The sequence below is a fragment of the Equus quagga genome, chromosome 20 (genome assembly GCF_021613505.1).
Source record: "Equus quagga isolate Etosha38 chromosome 20, UCLA_HA_Equagga_1.0, whole genome shotgun sequence".
Classification (NCBI taxonomy): domain Eukaryota; kingdom Metazoa; phylum Chordata; class Mammalia; order Perissodactyla; family Equidae; genus Equus; species Equus quagga.
Window position 1 is genome coordinate 35,073,616 of NC_060286.1, and position 16,945 is coordinate 35,090,560.

The following is a 16,945-nucleotide window of genomic DNA, read 5'->3' on the forward strand; positions in this document are numbered from 1 at the left end:
ATAGATAGCTGGATGGATGGAGGGATGGAAGGAGAGATGGAAGGATATAGGCATGATGAATAGATAGATAGGTGGATGGATAGGAGGATGATGGATGAAAGGAGGAATGTAGAGATGACCGATAGATGGAAGGATGATGGATAGAAGGAGGGATGGGAGGATGGAGGGATGATGAACAGATAGATGGTTGGATGGGTAGAAGGAGGGATGGGAGGATGGAGGGACTATGGGTGGATGGAGATTCACTTCACGGAAAAGGGCCATGCTTTCTTTTCCTTTGCCTTAGTCCTCAGGAAGAAGCATCACTCTTGTATGCATGCATCATTAGCTTAACAAATGTTTCCTGAGCCTCTACTATATGCTGAGAAATCGGAACACAGCAATAAAAGAGACAGCACTCCTGCCTTCAAGGAGCTGATAGTCGTGTGGAGAGGAGGTCTGCTAAGTTGGGGTGGAGATGAGGCTGCACGGACACAGTACCAGGCTTGCTCAGCGGACGCACCCAGTGCAGCAGAGGGCAGGCAGAGGAGGCCCCTGGAGGACGGGGCGTCAGCTGAACCTCAGGCAGCCCCACTCAGGAACATTCCTTCACAAACGGTCTCGGCTCAGCTCGTAACCTCTGTATTTCTTCTCAGTTATATTTCTCACCAGGATCTCCTTCTTTTTTGTTTGTTTCTGTGTGTTTTATACAGACTTTTTAATAACTCGTTAGCACCGCCCTGGCTTCCGTAGGGAATAAACTGTTTTCTTTGAGCACCCCCAGGGGCGCACGTGCCTGGGAGTTGAGAAGCTGGTTAAGTTCCAGCTCTGCCACGGACTTGCTGTGTAGCCTTGAGCAAGGGGCGCTCTCTGCGTGGGCCTCAGTTTCCCCATCTGTAAAATGACGCAGTAAACCCTAAAGTCTTTCCCACTCTGAGAGTTGAGCACTGCAGTGTGCGGGCGATCAGTGAACGCAAGGTCCACTCCATACCTGCCGTTGGCCTCTCTGACTCCCAGGAGTGCCTTTCTCCTAGTCTCACCGGACCTCCCCAATCACATGATCATCGCAGTCCCTGCACGGCCTCGGGCTTGTGGCTCTGTGGAGGCTAGGCCCAGCCAGGCGGAGAGGTTAAAATCCTGCAGTGCAGAGCAGGAAAGAGCACTGGACGAGGAGTCTACCTGCAGTGGTTCCATTGCTCACTCTGCATCGACCCTCAAGAAAACTGCTACACATTCCTCACACGCAGACCAGACATCACTTCCTCTGGGAAGCCCTCCAGGATCACTTGTTGTCCATCCACGTCAACACCCCCAGCAGGGCCTCCACTCCCTCCTCTGCTTCCACTCACCTCAGGCTGACCTCTAGCTTGGCACTTGGCACTCCCCGTGCACTCTCAGCCTTGTGGGGGCCAGGGTCATTTCTTCTTCAGCTCTGGGTGCCCAAAGTCTGGCACAAGCTGGCATCTAACAGGGGCTTAGTGAGGTTGTTGAATGACTGACAGAACAAATGACCAAATGATCGGATGAATTAAATAATGACCCCATGACCTCTAACTGGAGATCCTCCCCACCCCCTTTCCGAGGCTCCTCCTTGTGTATGAAGCGTTGAATTGGACCATCTAAGGTCTCTGTTAGTCCTAACGCTCTATAATTTTATCTGAATCTGTTAACCTGAGACATCCGCAGCCCCTGGGCTTCCCTCACACACACACACACACACATCAGCTGCCCGGCACTTGGCCTCCCTGCCCTCTCGGGCTTGGTGGGTGACTCCATGTGACGAAGTTCTTCATTTGACAGGTGGCAGTGTGGATGTGGGCTCCGCGGGAAGTCATCAGCTCTCCCTGGGGAGGGACTGCCTTTTCTCTTCCCGTGTCTTCTGTTCCTTGGCTCTGTGTGTCACACCCCAGGCCTTGGGACAGGTTCTGGTATAAGTGAAGACAGACGGGGGTTGCGAAGGGAGCAGTCACAAATGGTTCAGAAAAATAAATCGGGAGAGGCTTCCTGGAGGAGGCAGCATTCCAAGTTGGCCTTGAATGCAAGGGTGAGGAGAGTACAGGTACTTCTTAGCCACAGAGACTTTTTGGGATGGGGAATAGCTTAACCAGAGCTGCCGTCTGGAAAGACAAATCAGGCAGCATGCTCAGAGTTAAACAGAGTGGGGAGTGAGTCCGGAGGGGGAAGAAACAGCAGCTACAGGGCCGTCTCAGGGCGTCCAAGTGAGAAGCCATGAGTGAGGAGTTAGATTTTGTTCCTGACTGTGTTTAGGTCCTTGCCCGGACCTGCTGACTGAGTGCCTGCTGCCCGTTGAGGGCTGACAGGTGGGCCCTGGGCTTGTAGCCCTCTGCCTGTTCTGCAAAGGCCCTGTCTGTAGGCAGAAAGGCAGTCAGTGCCATGCGCTCCAGGGACACTGGACAACTGCCAAGGCCAGTGGCTGCCAGGCTGCAGAGCGTGCCTTCTGGACCGAGGGTTTCATTGCAACACGCTCCGTGACGTCCCCAGATCCCCGTCCCCAGGCCGGGTTGCGTCCTCACTCCATCCCTCTGTCTGCTCGTCAGCTACGGGGAAAAGGATGACTTTGCGATCCTGATGCCATGCTGGCCATGGGTGGGGGCGTCTCCAGGAACCCCTCGCTCTGATGGGACCTGTAACTGGACGTCCCCTGCCCAGAGGAAGCCCAAATCTTCAACCATCTGCCTGGCCCTGACTGTGAGAAAACACCTGTCCCCACCCTCTTGCAGCCCGTAGGTCCCCAAGGCTTTGGAGACGTTGGAGGGACAGCAGAAGAATCCTGGGGGCCGCGAGAAACCTCCGACCCAGGGCTGGTTATGTGTAGGAGACATCACTCACAGAACTCTCCCCAAAGGCACCCCAGTGACGCCCATGTCCGGCAGCCTAAACTTCAAGGTCCTGCCAGCCCCCTTTGCTCTCTCTTTCAAAATAGCTTGTGTCATCAGCTTGCCCACTCCTTCTCTATTTTAACCCAAAAAGTAATAAAGTCCAACTCAGACTTGCTTGCTCCTGAGGCCCAATGGGGCCTGAGCCAAGGCCCTGGCACAGCGGTCCCAGCGAAGAGATGTGGAGGTCGAGCCGTGGAGCAGTGAAGAGATGTGTCTGGGGGCTGGTGCCCTGGAAGAAGGCATCTGGGACTTGAACCCAGAACCCGTGACTCTGGCCACCATATCCCACTGTTTTCTTTCCCCTTTCTGCTCTAAGCACTCATGTCGAACTGCTGACTCCCTTTTGTGGAGGAGTTAAAACACTAATTGTTTAACAATGCTAAGGATTTTTTCTTTGAGTACTCATTCTCCTGCTCCAGAACCTTCCATAGCTCCCTGTTGCCTTGATGCTTAAGTGTGAAGTCTTCAGCTTGGCTGTTTGGAGCCTCCAGCACTGTGCCCACAAACAGCCCAGCTTCCAGGCCCCCAGCTGTGACCTGCCTGCCTGTCACAGACGGGTACAAATGCCCCTCCCCACGTGACGCCTTCAGAACCATTCCCGACAAAGTGATCCCCTTTCTCTGAACCCTTTGTGAGCACCATTCACATGCCACTGAGAGCGAGGGGCTCCCTAAGCACGCATCACAGCCTTCTGCGTGGCTCCTCTGAGGCAGACAGGACACTGACAGGGAGCTGAGCAGAGAGAGACAAGGGTGAGCCAGAGCTGAGCCATCTTTGCCCCAAACACCGGAGCACCGTGCACCACAGCCAGCCTTGCCCTGCCTGCGCTTCTGGTCCTCGTCCTACCCTCGGGCTCCGGCTCACGGCCTGGCTCTCCCACCTGACCTCTCGCTGGCCTGGGCACCTCGTCCCCACATGCCAGCTACTGTGCTTTCCTTGTACCACGTCATTTCATCTTCACGACAACCTTGGGGAGGTGGATATTCCTGGTCCCATTTCACAGATGAGGAAACTGAGGTCAAGACAGGCCATTTGCCTCGTCCAAAGTTTCACAGCTAGAAAGACAGAACGAGGATTTGTTCATTCATTCGTTCAGCTAATTTTCATTGGGTCCTAATGTGTGCTGAGCAAAATGGATTTGACCTGAAACCGATGTTCCAGAGCCCGGGCCTGGACCCCCAGGAGAGCACAGAGGTCTGTTCTGAGGCTGGGAGATGAAGGGGCCACAAGCCTCCTTGGACCTGGCTGGCTTCCTCTGGTGATAGATGGAGATTCATGCTTTCTTTCCGTGTTTCAGGCACTCGATCCGTCATGCAGTCTGGCATTCAGGGTCGCCCGTGGCTTGGGCTGAAATCCGATGGAGTCATTTTTCCTCCCATTTAATCTTTAAAATGAGAGCCGAAGGCCTGTTGATCACTTCTGTGAGCTGCAGGAGATGATGGCAGCCTGATGGGGCTGTAATTTCCCAGGCCCCTGTGTTCTCTCCCATCCTGCAAATTAATGGGCCAGGGCTGTTTACCTTCAGGGACTGTGCTCCGTCATCCCGGGACGCAGCCTCTGCTGGCTCTCCATCCGCAAGCCGGGGCCTGTGGGGGCGGCAGCAAAGACGCAGACATCTGTGGGTCCGCTGAGGAGGCCAGGCTGGTGCCGGCAGCCAGGCCACTGGCTTCCATTTGTGCAGGCGTCAGTGTAGCCAGGGGTGGAAGGGGCAGAGAGGATCACGCTGGGCTCCCATGGCCAGGCTTTCTGAGGGTTAATGCCTGGAGCCGGGGAGGGACGGCTGGGGGATCACTGTCTCCAGAATCTGCTCCCCAGTCTGCTGGAGGTAGGGAGACAGTTAAGAAATATCAGCAGTGCGTTTATTATAAGTCACACGCTGTTCTAGACCCCTTACAGATCCTATCTCATTTAACCTCCGTGACAATCTTATGAAAGAGACTCGACTCAGTTTTACAGACAAGGAAACTGAGGCTCAGAGTTCAAATGCCTTGCCCAGATCAGACAGTGGCAGAGCTGGGATTTAGATCCAGAGCTGAGAGTCAGTCCACGATCCTTCTGCTGTCCTGCTAAAGAGGTCCAGGGACTTTGGGATTGATTCACACATATCAAAGTCACAAGAGACTGATGTATAAACCAGAAAACAGGGCTATTGGTTTACAGAAATTGATGTAACTTCTCCAGGGTCCGGAATATTTCTGGCCATCATGCTTGAGTTAGTCAACCACTAGTTTTCAGTAGGCACAGCAGCAGAGGAAGCAAAGTTACACATTCTTAGGGGATGTTTCACAGAGGCCACAGAAAAGTCTGGTAATTTCTCCCAACCCCTGGTATGAGGCTCCTAAGTGGATGGGTATGTGGTTCCACCAGCTGCTAGAGGAACACTGATAAATCTTCCCTCTTTGGCTTCTACCATTTTTTTTCTTTCTAGATCTCTTCTACGCCACTGTCCTGGTTACCTATAGCCTTGTAACAAAACAACCTAAAATTTAGTGACATAAAATACCCTCCATTTTGTTGCATGCACAAATTCTGTGGACCAGGCATTTGAACAAGGCACAGAGAGGATGCTGTCTCCATGATGTCTGCGGCCTCAGCTGGAAACACTCAAAGTTGGGGATGACTCCAATGGCTGGGGGCTGGAATCCTCTGGAAGCTTCTTCACTCACATCTGGTATCTTGGCTGTTTGGATCTCTCTCTTTCTCTGTGGTCTCGGGGTCTCACCATGTGGTCACACCACTGTAGCTTCAAGCCTCAGGACAGTCAGACTACAAACCATGGTGGCTCAGGGCTCCACGAGCAGGAGCTCTCACAAGGAAGGCAGAAGCCACCTGGCCTCCCTCGACCCTGCCTCAGAAGTCACGCGGCACCACTTCTGCCCGACTCCGTGGGTGGAAGCATTGCAAGTCCACCCAGATGCAAGGGGAGAGGATATGGACCCATCTCTCGAAAGGAAGGACGGTGAAGAATTTGCAGCCACGCTGCAAAACCACCATCATCACCTGCATTGTTTGCGCATCCTTTCTTCAGAAAAAACACAGCTGAGTGAGTCCACAGGTAGCTCTCTCTTTCAGGATCCAACCTCACTTTCCCAAGATGACAGTTAATAAAAAGCAGCAATTATTAAGCACTTACTCTGGGCTGGCAGCTGCACTAACACCTTCACGGAAGGAATGTGCCATCGTGTTCCCATTTTATAGATGGGAAACGAGGCTTCCAGCAGCCCAGGAGGCTGCCCCAGTCGCTCGAAGGGAAGATCCACACCCAGGGCTCCTTGTTCCGGAGCCCACACCCTTAACGCCCCCATGACACTGCCTGTGAGTCGACTTGGCCCAGTTTTATTAGAAACACCTGGCTGTGCCCCACGAGTCTCCTGACACCGCTGACGCTGCCTACATCTGTGATGAGCGGCTTCCTCGTGATTTCACTCCCAGAGGGAAACCTGTCTCCACATCCGGGGGATGCCTAGCTCTCCTCTAGTTCCGGCCACAACTGGCGTATGTTTGGCAGCATCCTAGATGGTTTCACTATAAAGATGCATTATGAAGCCGCAGCAATTAAAGCTGGGAACAACTCAAATTTATTTTCAGCTGGGAAATGGATAAACAAACTGTGATCCATCCATTCAATGAAATATCACTCAGCAATAAAAAGGAAGGAGCTACCAGAATTTACAAGAACATGGACGAACCTCAAACGCATCATGTAAAGAGAGAGAACCTGGACTCAAGACCACGTACTGCACGATGCCGTTGATAGAACATTCTGGAAAAGGCAGAACCGTGGAGAAGAAAACACATTAGGACCTGGGGGTGGGGTAGGAGGTGACTACTAAAGGGCATGATGGATGCAGTGGAATATTATTCAACCTTGAAAAGGAAGGAAATCCTGTCACTTTCTACACCATGGATGGACCTTGAGGACATTATGCTGAGTGGAATAAGCCAGACACAAGAGGACAAACACTGTGTGGTCTCATTTATGCACAGTATCTAGAGCAGTCAGATTCATAGAGACAGGAAGTAGACCAGAGGTTGCCAGGGGCTGAGGGAGGGGGAGTGGTGGGTTGTTAAATGGTCCATAGTTTCAGTTTTGCGCGGTGTAAAAGTCTGGGTGATCCATCGAGTAACAATATGAGTATACTTCACACTACGGAACTGTACACTTAAAAACGGTCAAGATGGTAAGTTTTCTGTTATGTGAGGGTTTTCTTTAACCACAATTTAAAATTTAAAAATTGATTTTAAGAAACACGAAAGCAACTGGCCCGGTGGTGTAGTGGTTAAGTTTGCGTGCTCCACGAGGTGGCCCAGGGTCCCCAGGCTTGGATCCTGGGTGCGGACCAGCACACTGCTCAGCAAGCCATGCTATGGTGCTGTCCCACATACAAAATAGAGGAAGCTTGGCACAGATGTTAGCTCAGGGACAGTCTTCCTCACCAAAAAAAGAAAAGCACGAAAGAGGTTTTTTGGGGGGTGATTTATACCTCAATAAACCCGACTTAAAAAAGAAAACCAAAACATGGTTTTGGCCCAGAAATAGTTCATCAATCATTCAATGTGTATTTCTTGAGTACTTACCACATAACAGGCACGATTCTAGACCCTGGTGAAAATGTAATAAAATTTAATGACCAGAGAGACTAATGGAATAAAGGAAATAGTCCAGAAATAGACACAGATATATCTATCTATATATATATCCATATCTATATAGAAATATATGTGTATATGAATTTAATAAAGGATAAAGATGCATTCCAAATTATAGAGGAAAAACTGATTATTCGAAATTTCTACTTTGTACTATATCTCCAAACAAATTCTGTATAAAGATGGAAATGAAAAAAAAATTAATGTTAAAAATGTAGAAATCAGGGGCCAGCCCAGTGGCATAATGGTGAAGTTCATGCACTCCGCTTCTGGGGCCTGGGGTCCACAGATTTGGATCCTGGGCACAGACTTACACACCGCTTATCGAGCCATGCCATGGAGGTGTCCCACATACAAAATAGAGGAAGATGGGCACAGATGTTAACTCAGCGACAATCTTCCTCAAGCAAAAAGAGGAAGGTTAGCAACAGATGTTAGCTCAAGGCCAATCTTCCTCGCTGCAAAAGACAAAAAAGTAGAAACAATAAAGAAAATACAAATAGTTACGTAATCTTGGCCTGAGGAAGAGATTTCTAAGCATGAAACCAAAGGCAAATGCATAAAAGAAAAGATTAATAGATTTCACCAAATATAAATTGAAAAGCCCGACATCAAAAACACTATAAATAAATGTAATGTCAAACCACAATGAGAAAATGTTATTTGTAGCACAGATTGTAGAGCAAGGATTAATATCCTTAACGGATAAAGTAGTGTTACGTATTGATAAGAAAAAGACAAATATTATAATACAAATGAGTGAAGGGCATAAAATTTAACCCTTTAATTATTTTGCCTTTTATTTCAAGAATTCACAAAACAAGTAATAAACATGACGGCCAAAAACATAAGAAATATCTTCACAGAAATAGAAACTCAAAGAAATGCAAAAGATGATAAGGTATAATTTTTTCCCATCAAGTTGAGAACAAAGTCTTAAATGACAATATTCAGTGTTACTGAACTTTGGGAACTCGACGTTTCTGTGTCCTTATAGTAGTAGCGTCAGTTGGTACGACCTTTCTGGAAGACAATGGAATAACATGTGTCAAAAGCTTTAGGACAGTTCAGGTACTTATTGCTTCTCATCTCCATTCCCCCCGCCCCGAGTTCTTCTCTGTGATGCTAGAACCAGAGGTCTGCAAACTACATTTTCCAGACACCTTGATGGCTTCTGGTTGGCCAATGGGAGGCAATGGTGGAAATGTGAAGGAGAGGAGGAGAGAAAGAACTGTCTTTTGCTTTCCAGCTGAGGTTTGCATCCTGCCAGCAGCAGCCGGGCCATCTGTGCCCTCCGGAGTAGCACCGGCCAGCAGTCTGAGCATCAGGCACGTGGTGCTCCCTCAGAGGTCAGTGGAGGGCCCTCCTCTCAGAAGTCTGAGCACCAGTTGTGGGTGCTCCCTGCAGAGTTCCTAGCATTGGCCTTCAGTCCGAGGACGAGCCTTAGGGGGTCTCCCCTCCCCCACACCCCCGAGTTCGGGTAGCACCACCTCTTCCCTTTGGTTCCCCGAGTCCTGGGCAGGGTAGCTGCTCCCTGCAGTTGTTAATCTCTGGGTCATCTCAGCATCTTTTTGCTTTTCATCTTCTCAACACCTGCATCATCAATTCCCTCTGTTAAATCCTCTCTGTTTGAAATAACTATGATTTCTCTCTTCCTGGCCGCACTCTGACTGATGTACTCTCCATCCTGGAAGTTCCACTCCCGAGAATTTATTTTAAGACATGTCCAAAAATTTGTGGTGTTATTTATTAATAGCAAAAAACTCCAAAACAAAACAAGAAAAGTAAACAGGCTCCAAGCCGCACCAGGTGAGTGTGGTGGGTTGATTTGTGTCCTCCAAAAAGACATGTTGAAGTTCTAACTCCTCGAACTGCAGAATCGGAACTTACTTGGCACTGAAGTCACTGTAGATGCTAAGTTAAGATGAGGTTCTTTTGGAGCAGTGTAGACCTTTAATCCAATGTCAAGGGTGTCCTTACAGAAAAAGAAGCGACAGAGACCCACAGGGAAGACAGCCCTGTGACCACAGGGGCAGAGACTGGAGCTGTGTCACCCGCCAGAAGCCCAGGAATGACGAGGCTTGCCCTCCACCACCAGCATCTAGGAGACAGGCGTGCGAGGGACAGCTTCTCCCTGTGAATCCCCAAGGGAGAATCAGCCCTCGATTTCAGACTTCTGGCCTCCAGAACCGTGAACAAATACGTGTCTTCTGTGTCCAGCGCCCCTGTGGGTGGCGCTTTGGTCTGGCAGCCCTAAGAAACTAACACAGTGGGGCTGGTTAGATGAATTATGGTCGAGTCACGTAATGGACCATATTGCCACGATTAAAATGCGCTTCATATTGTGGAAGAATTTGTAACGGTAGGAAAAGTGGTTCCCAATGTATTAAGTTAAAAAAATAAAATTTTAGATAATTTGAGGCTGTTTTTGTAAATCAACAAAAACACACGCATGGCAACAACACCTGTAAAGTCAGACGCTAAGATGATAACGTTAGTCGCACCCTGGGGCAGTGTGGTGAGCGGGTTTGATTTTCTTTATTTTTATTATTTTGCTTTCCGAACATTCTACAATGAGCATGTCGCTCACTTTTGAACGAGAAAATCAAGGCTTTTAAAAAAAAGCGCCTTCCTCTCCAGCATGTCCTCTGATCCTTGCAAGAACCCCAGAAGGGAGTCCAAGCAGGTAACCTCATGCTTAATTTTTATGGGGAAACTGAGGCTGATGGTGGGCGTGGGGAGAGGTGCAGAGAAAGGCACTTCATTCCGACGCCAGGATCAGAAGGGAAAGGAAGCTTATTCAAGTCGGGGCGGGGATCATCTTTTTCTCCCCTCCAGACCCAGCTCCATCCAGGGCACCTCAGGAATAAATGGGAAGGACGTGAGCATCGATGATAAATTATCGGAGACGTCATGTGGAGAAACCGAATAAATCTCTTGGCTATTTTTAGCAGCTGCTGATTCCATTGACTAGCTCCACAGAACCTCAGGCGACTTCCCTGGGAGGCGATTTTGTTATTTATTTAGAAATGTGTTTTTAATTTTTGTGATGAAATTCCCTTTCATTCAAAAGCCGAGAGAACAGCGACCTACTGTGCGCCCAGCACTCAGCTTCAACGACCATCAGAACCTTCCACACTTGCTTTATCGCCACCCCACTCCCATCTTTCCTGGGAGTATTTTCAAGCAACTTGCAACTTCATGTCATTTCACTCATAAATACTTTCCTTGCTTCTCAGAAAAGAGGGGTGTGTGTGGATGTTTTCTTACATAACTTCAGGGTTATTCTCTCATTTAATAACAGGAACTATAATTCGTTGATATGGCCTCACATTCAGTTCACTGTTAAATTCCTTCTGGGGCCTTGTTTGGGCTCAATACATTCTCAGACACAAAGCAGGCAGCAACGGGAGAGATGCTTTAAAACATCCAGCGAAAAACCAAAGGTCATGTGACACCAGAAGGTGGTGTTTCCCAAATCTCCGAGATTTTTGTGCTGCTTCCATTGCTCCTTCCCAAGCAAGGAGTATGGCGATGGAGCTGTGGCTGGAGAAAGGACAGGTAGGAGATGGGACGCAGCATAACCCAGTAGAAAGAGGACATCAAAAGACTAATCTGGCTTTGCTGTGTGACCTTGAACGTGTTACTTAACCTCTCTGTGCTTCAGTTTCTGCTTCTGCCAAGTGCGGAAAGCAATCTGAGCCAGTGATTTGCCTGTCTGTCCTCAGATCCAGTGCCTGCCCTTCTCTATCTGTGTCTAGAGGGCAGCAGCTTGAGGACCAAAGCCCTGCTGAGGACAGCCCAGGGGAGGGATGGGAAGAATCGGGGTTCTCGCTAACATTGTTGGGCTGCTGATTAACCAACCCTGGAATCACCTTCCCGGACTTGCTGCAGGGAGATACAAACGTGTTCACAGCTCAGCTAACGGAACGGGGGTCTGGGCGCTCACTTGCAGCCAAATCCATCCTAATTGATGTGAGAGATTTTCCAACTCTATTCCGAGGGGGTCTGGGGGCCTCTGCAGGAAGGGGTCTCCCCTTCACATTTCCCCCTCACGTCCCCCAGCTCTGCGGTCATTCACGTTCCTGTGGGAGCTTTTGTAAGACTGAAGAAAGGGTGCATTGGCTTGTAGGCAGGTTAACAACACAGTTTGAGAGCTATTGACACAAAACAAGCAGGTCCATGCCCTGGGGCTGAAGACGGCCGCAGCAGGAGAGGGACGGGAGGAGAAGCACTTCTCACGCAGGGTGACCAGGACCGTCACTTGAAGAGTGCTCTGGGGCTTTCCTCTCTAAAAAGCCTGGGTCTGAGATGGTACCCACACGCGCCAAGTGAAGTTGTGGCAATTCCGTGGGCCAATCAGGGTGAAGATGTGCTCCTGTCCCTCCGATTATCAAGGTCACCTTTGTCACCACGTCCAAGGCTGAAATCCTAGCTCTGCTCCACAGAGTCACTTTAGAGCAGCACTGGGCACCCGCAGCCATAGCTTAGCCATTGTGGGTGTTTGGGGCCCAGAGAACTGACGCGCCTGAGGATGCTCCTGGCCCCAGAACGGGCAGTGTGCTGGGCCCTGTCTTCCTCCCCACTCCCCACCAACCTGCCCCAGTGCTGCTCTCTGACCGTTTTACAGAAGGGAACACTGAGGCTCAGAGAGCTCTGCCTTGCCCAAAGACACACAGCTCCCAAGCGGCAGAGCTGGCGCAGAGGCCGGGTGTGTTAGCATGTAAATGAGGGGTGTTTCCACTGCAGATGCTGCCTGCGGGTGCCTGGCTTTATCACGGGCTATCGCAACTTTTTTAATTGGAGACTTTCGAAAAAATAAAAGGAGTTTAGGCCAGAGGCTTTGGCTCTCTCCCTGGGCTTCCCAGACACTCTTGACTCCGGCTACTATGGAGGCGTTCTTGACCATCCCTGTCCCTGGACCCCTGAGTACCTGTGGTGAAGCCTATGGACTCCTTTTCAGAGTAATGTTTGTAAGTGCATCCAATAAAACACAGAGAGTTACAAAAAACCAATGAGATTGGAATAAACTCACCAAAATCTTTTGTAAAAACCAATTTTGTGATACAGTGTTGCATGTGCTCCTTTTTCAGCGCAGTGCTAGTAAGACTGGGCAGAGGGAATCTATGTCCAACAGTACCTACGAATGATCATAATGTCAAAGGAGTGATGGCCATAAATGAGATTTTGAGATCTCTGTGACAACTGTCATAAGTTATGAGAACATCTGTGATTTTTCTCTGTTTCAAAGTACTACTAATATGACTGTGGTTTGCTGCCTACGACATAATGTTTTTCCCATCCCAGTTCATAGACACCGCTGAATTCTCTCTATACAGCATTTGGGGGTCCATAGAGCCCAGATTAAGAGCCTTTGTTTATTAGCGAGTTTATAGTTGAAAGGAGCTGAGCTCAGCCTTGGACCCCGGAGCTGGACCTTGCAGGCCAACTGTAGTTCCTTCTTCCTCTCGGCAGCCGCAGGGCTGGTGACCAGCCATAGCAGTCATTTGGCACGCCTCAGTGTGTGGCCTGCAACTGACAATTACTTGTGCCTCCATCTGTCCGTCCATCCATCCATCCATCCATCCATCCATCCATCCATTAATGCATTCACTCAACAAATGTTTATAGAGCTGGGCTCTGGGCTGATATCTCAAGGGCTTGCCAGGCTGATGGAAGAGAAACACACAAATAAATGACAATATACACAAGATTGTTAGCTAGCACAGAGGTATGAACAAAGTGAGGCAGAAGCAAAACTGGGGGCTGGAAGAGCATCCCAGGCAGAGGGAACGTTATGTACAATGGCCTGAAGGTGGGAAAGGGCCTGGCGCGTCTGAGGAACAGCGTGGTATGGGAGTGGGGAAGTGATGGGAGGCGAGTCTAGAGAAGAGCTTGAAGGATGCTGTGGGTCAAGTTCAGGGGTATGGGTTTCATTAGCCACTGAGGTTTCTGAACGAGGCAATGACGTGATCAGCTCTACAGAGGCAGGAATACAGGTTGGACAAGGGAGGACTGGAGGCAGGACAACCAATTAGGAGCTTTTGGAATGAGCCAAGCTTGAGATGATGAGACCTCAGCCGCCTGGTAGTGGAAAGAAGAGAACAGGCATGAGAGAAATTTCTTAGGTAGAGGAGCCTGGAATTGAGGACCTCCAGGGTATCAGGAGTGAAGGAGAGGGGCAACTTGGAAGACTAGGCTCTCCTTATTGGAAACTGGGTGCCTGCTCATACCGTTCATCCAGACTGGGGACCTGGGGACACGGTGGGGAAGGGAAGGAGATAATGAGTTGATTTTGAGCTCGCTGAGTTTAAGCAAATTCCTGCAGCATGCATGGTGCCTTCATCGGGTAGGGGGCTGCCTCCACGGGTGGAGCCCAGGAGAGTCAGGGGCTGGCGGTGTGGGAATCACCCTGAGTTTGAGTCTTATTCCTCACAGAGGGGAAGGAAGGGCAGCAGAATGCAATGAACCCTTCCAGGATTCACGTCTCCATATTCACCGACACGTGCAGGGGGCTGCAGGTGGTTGTGTCAAGAGTCTGTTGGGCAAAGTGTTGAGTGTGAGCAGGTCTGGGGGTAAGGTGCGGGGTTGGGGGGGTGCCACTCAGCTGAGAGTTAGAGTTGGCCAAGCAGCGTGTGTCAGTTTCCCATGGCTGCTGGAACACGGTGCCACAGACGAGTGGCTTTAAGAACAGAAATTTACTGACTCAGTTCTGGAGGCCAGAGTCTAAAACCAAGGTGTTGGCAGGCTTGGTTCCTTGAGGAAGGATGTGTTCCAGGCCTCTCTCCTTGGCTTGTAGAAGGCCATCTTCTCCCTGTGTCTCTTCACACTGTCTTCTCTCTGCGTGAGTTTGTGTCCAAATTTCCTCTTTCCATAAGGATGTGGGTCAGATTGGATAGAGCCCACCCTAACGGCCTCATTTTAGCTTGATTACCCCTGTAAAGACTCTGTCTCCAAATAAGGTCACATTCCGAGGTATTGGGATTTGGGACATTACCATGTGACTTTGGGGGTGAGCTTAAAATTCACCCCATAACACAGAATGTGAAGCCAGTGCAGAAGAAAGATCCAGAGTTTACTGAGAACCCAGGAGACACTGGCCTCAAAGTATGTAAGAAACAGTCAGGGCAGTGAAGAATTCTGCTTAAACGTCTCCCCAGGGCTGAAGGATGACCAAGCGGACTGTGTGGCAAATGGGAGCCATGGTAGGCATTTGAGCAGAGGAGAAGTCTGCTCCTATGTGTGCTTTGGAAAGGTCTCGCGAGGAGAAGGGAGCAGCTGTGGGACCACCATGACCCATCACCCCAGGGCAGCAGGTGAAGGGTCCCGAACCTTCTGTGACGTCTTGCCTGGAGCACAAATTGAGACAGATGAGGCAGCAAGGGACAAAGAGACAAATAGACCTGCCGCGGCAGGGAGTTGAGTGTTTCTGGAGAAGTCCCCTAGGACCACTCTTTGTCAGAACAGGCATGAATCCAAGGGATTCACAGGTTGGGTTGAGTCAGCATTAATGTCCGTGAAATACGGCCTCTGAAGCCGGCCAGTTGATCTTTCATCTCGAAAGCTCTTGCAAAACCATAAAATTAATGGCAAATCATTTAAATGCAGTTCAGTTAACTCTCAGAGCTTAATTTCAGCCTTGCCCTCCGGAAGTGAAGCCGTACTGTGGTGGCAACTGTTGATGCATTGGGTTAGTTTTCCAGAAGCAGAGGACAAACGGTCAACACAGTGCTGCTTCTGTGGCCTTCGGTCTGCTGCGGCTGATGGCTTTTTCAGGCCTTCCTCGGAGGGTTACTGACTTTGTTTTGCTGCAGGTGAAGTGTCTTTCCCCAGGGAGTTTGTCCTCTGCTGTTGGCAGACTCTGCTGCCTGCTGAGAGAGGAGGTGTGTTTGGGCCAAACGCCGGAGGAGCTGGATCTGCTGGTTTCCACATTTCATAACAAGCAAGGGCTTTTCTGGGTTTAAATTCGGGCTGGCACTGCCAATCAATTCTCCCTTTGGGTCTGTCTCTCTTTTCTTATTCCTCCGTCTCTGTGCTTCTGTCCCCCTCTTTCCGCACCTGCCTTCACAGTTGTCCTCGCCCTGCCTCTTTCTGCACTGAGTTCTCCATCACTCTGTGAGTTTTTCTCTGTCTCTGTGTCCCAGCTTTCTTTATGTCTGTCTCTCCATGCCCTTCTGTCTGTCCCTCCCTTTATCTCTAAGCCTCTGTCTGTGTCCAGGTTTTCCTCTGAATCTCTGTGTCAGCATATCTCCAAGTGCCAGGTTTTTGTTGTCCTTGTCCCTGGTGGCGGTGGTGGTGACATTAGTTGGGAAACCCCAGAGGCCCCTCTTGGGGATTCACGGCCCCTCCATTAGCATGTCAAAAGCACAGGATGCTTGCAGAAAATAAACTTTCCTGCTCCTGTTTTGCCCTGTGCTTTCCACCTGACTTGTTTGACAACAGAACAGTTTTTCCTCCAAACACCTACTAACATCCCGTGGAATAATGTTAGAATCTGCTCTGTGCCTTGGCTCCACTCCTTGCTTCTGTCCTTCCTGTTCTCTCTCTGTCTTTCTGCCGTCTGTGCCTCTGTCTCTTGCTTTCTTGCATCCTCGCTCTCTGTCTCTCTGTCTTCACGTGTCTCTCCCTGTAGGTCTGGGTGAGCGTTTCTCCCCTCTCCCTCTGTGTGTCACTGGCTTCCTAGCTCTCTGGACATCTGCGTGTTGTTCTCCATCTCTCTCAGTCAGTCTCTCTCTCTCCCTGTCTTCTCTCTGTCTCTGCGTGGTCTCTGTTTTTCTTGCTTCTCTGTCTGTCTCTCTCTCTGTCTCTGTCTCTCTGTCCCTCTGATTCTCTGTCTCTCCCTGTCTTTTTCTCTCCATCTCTCAGTGTGGTCTCTCTCTCACTGTCTTTCTCTCTGTCTGTCTGTCTTTCTGTCTCATGTCCTCTCCTCCTCAGAATGGCCTTGGCCTGAGGCCCAGGGTGGGGTGGGGGTTCCTTGGCCTTTCCCCGGGGGCCAGGCCGCTGGGAAGGCCCGGTGCTGAGCTATGTGGGTCAGAGTGGGGCGGAGTGGAGGGGACTTCTCCACCGGAAGACTAGAGAGCCAGAGGCTCACAATGTCGCAGCCCCGCGTGTTCTTCCAAGTCTGGGCGGCAGGTGCAGCTGGAGGGGCGCTGGGCCAGCCTGCCGCAGGGCTAGGGGAAGCGCCCAGCCCCGCGGACTCCACAGACTCGGCCAGAGATCAGCCCAGGCCGTGTCGGCAGAGGATGGATGCAAACACAAACAAAGGGGGAGAGGAGTAGAAATGCACTTCGGGGAGCACACTGCTAGTTTTCCTTCCTGTCCTCATTTTTCCTTCTCCTCTCTCATTCGTTCGCCCTAAGGCTCCTCTCTGTATCTTCTGCCTGAGTCTTTTGAGCAAGCTGTTAACCTGTTCTGCC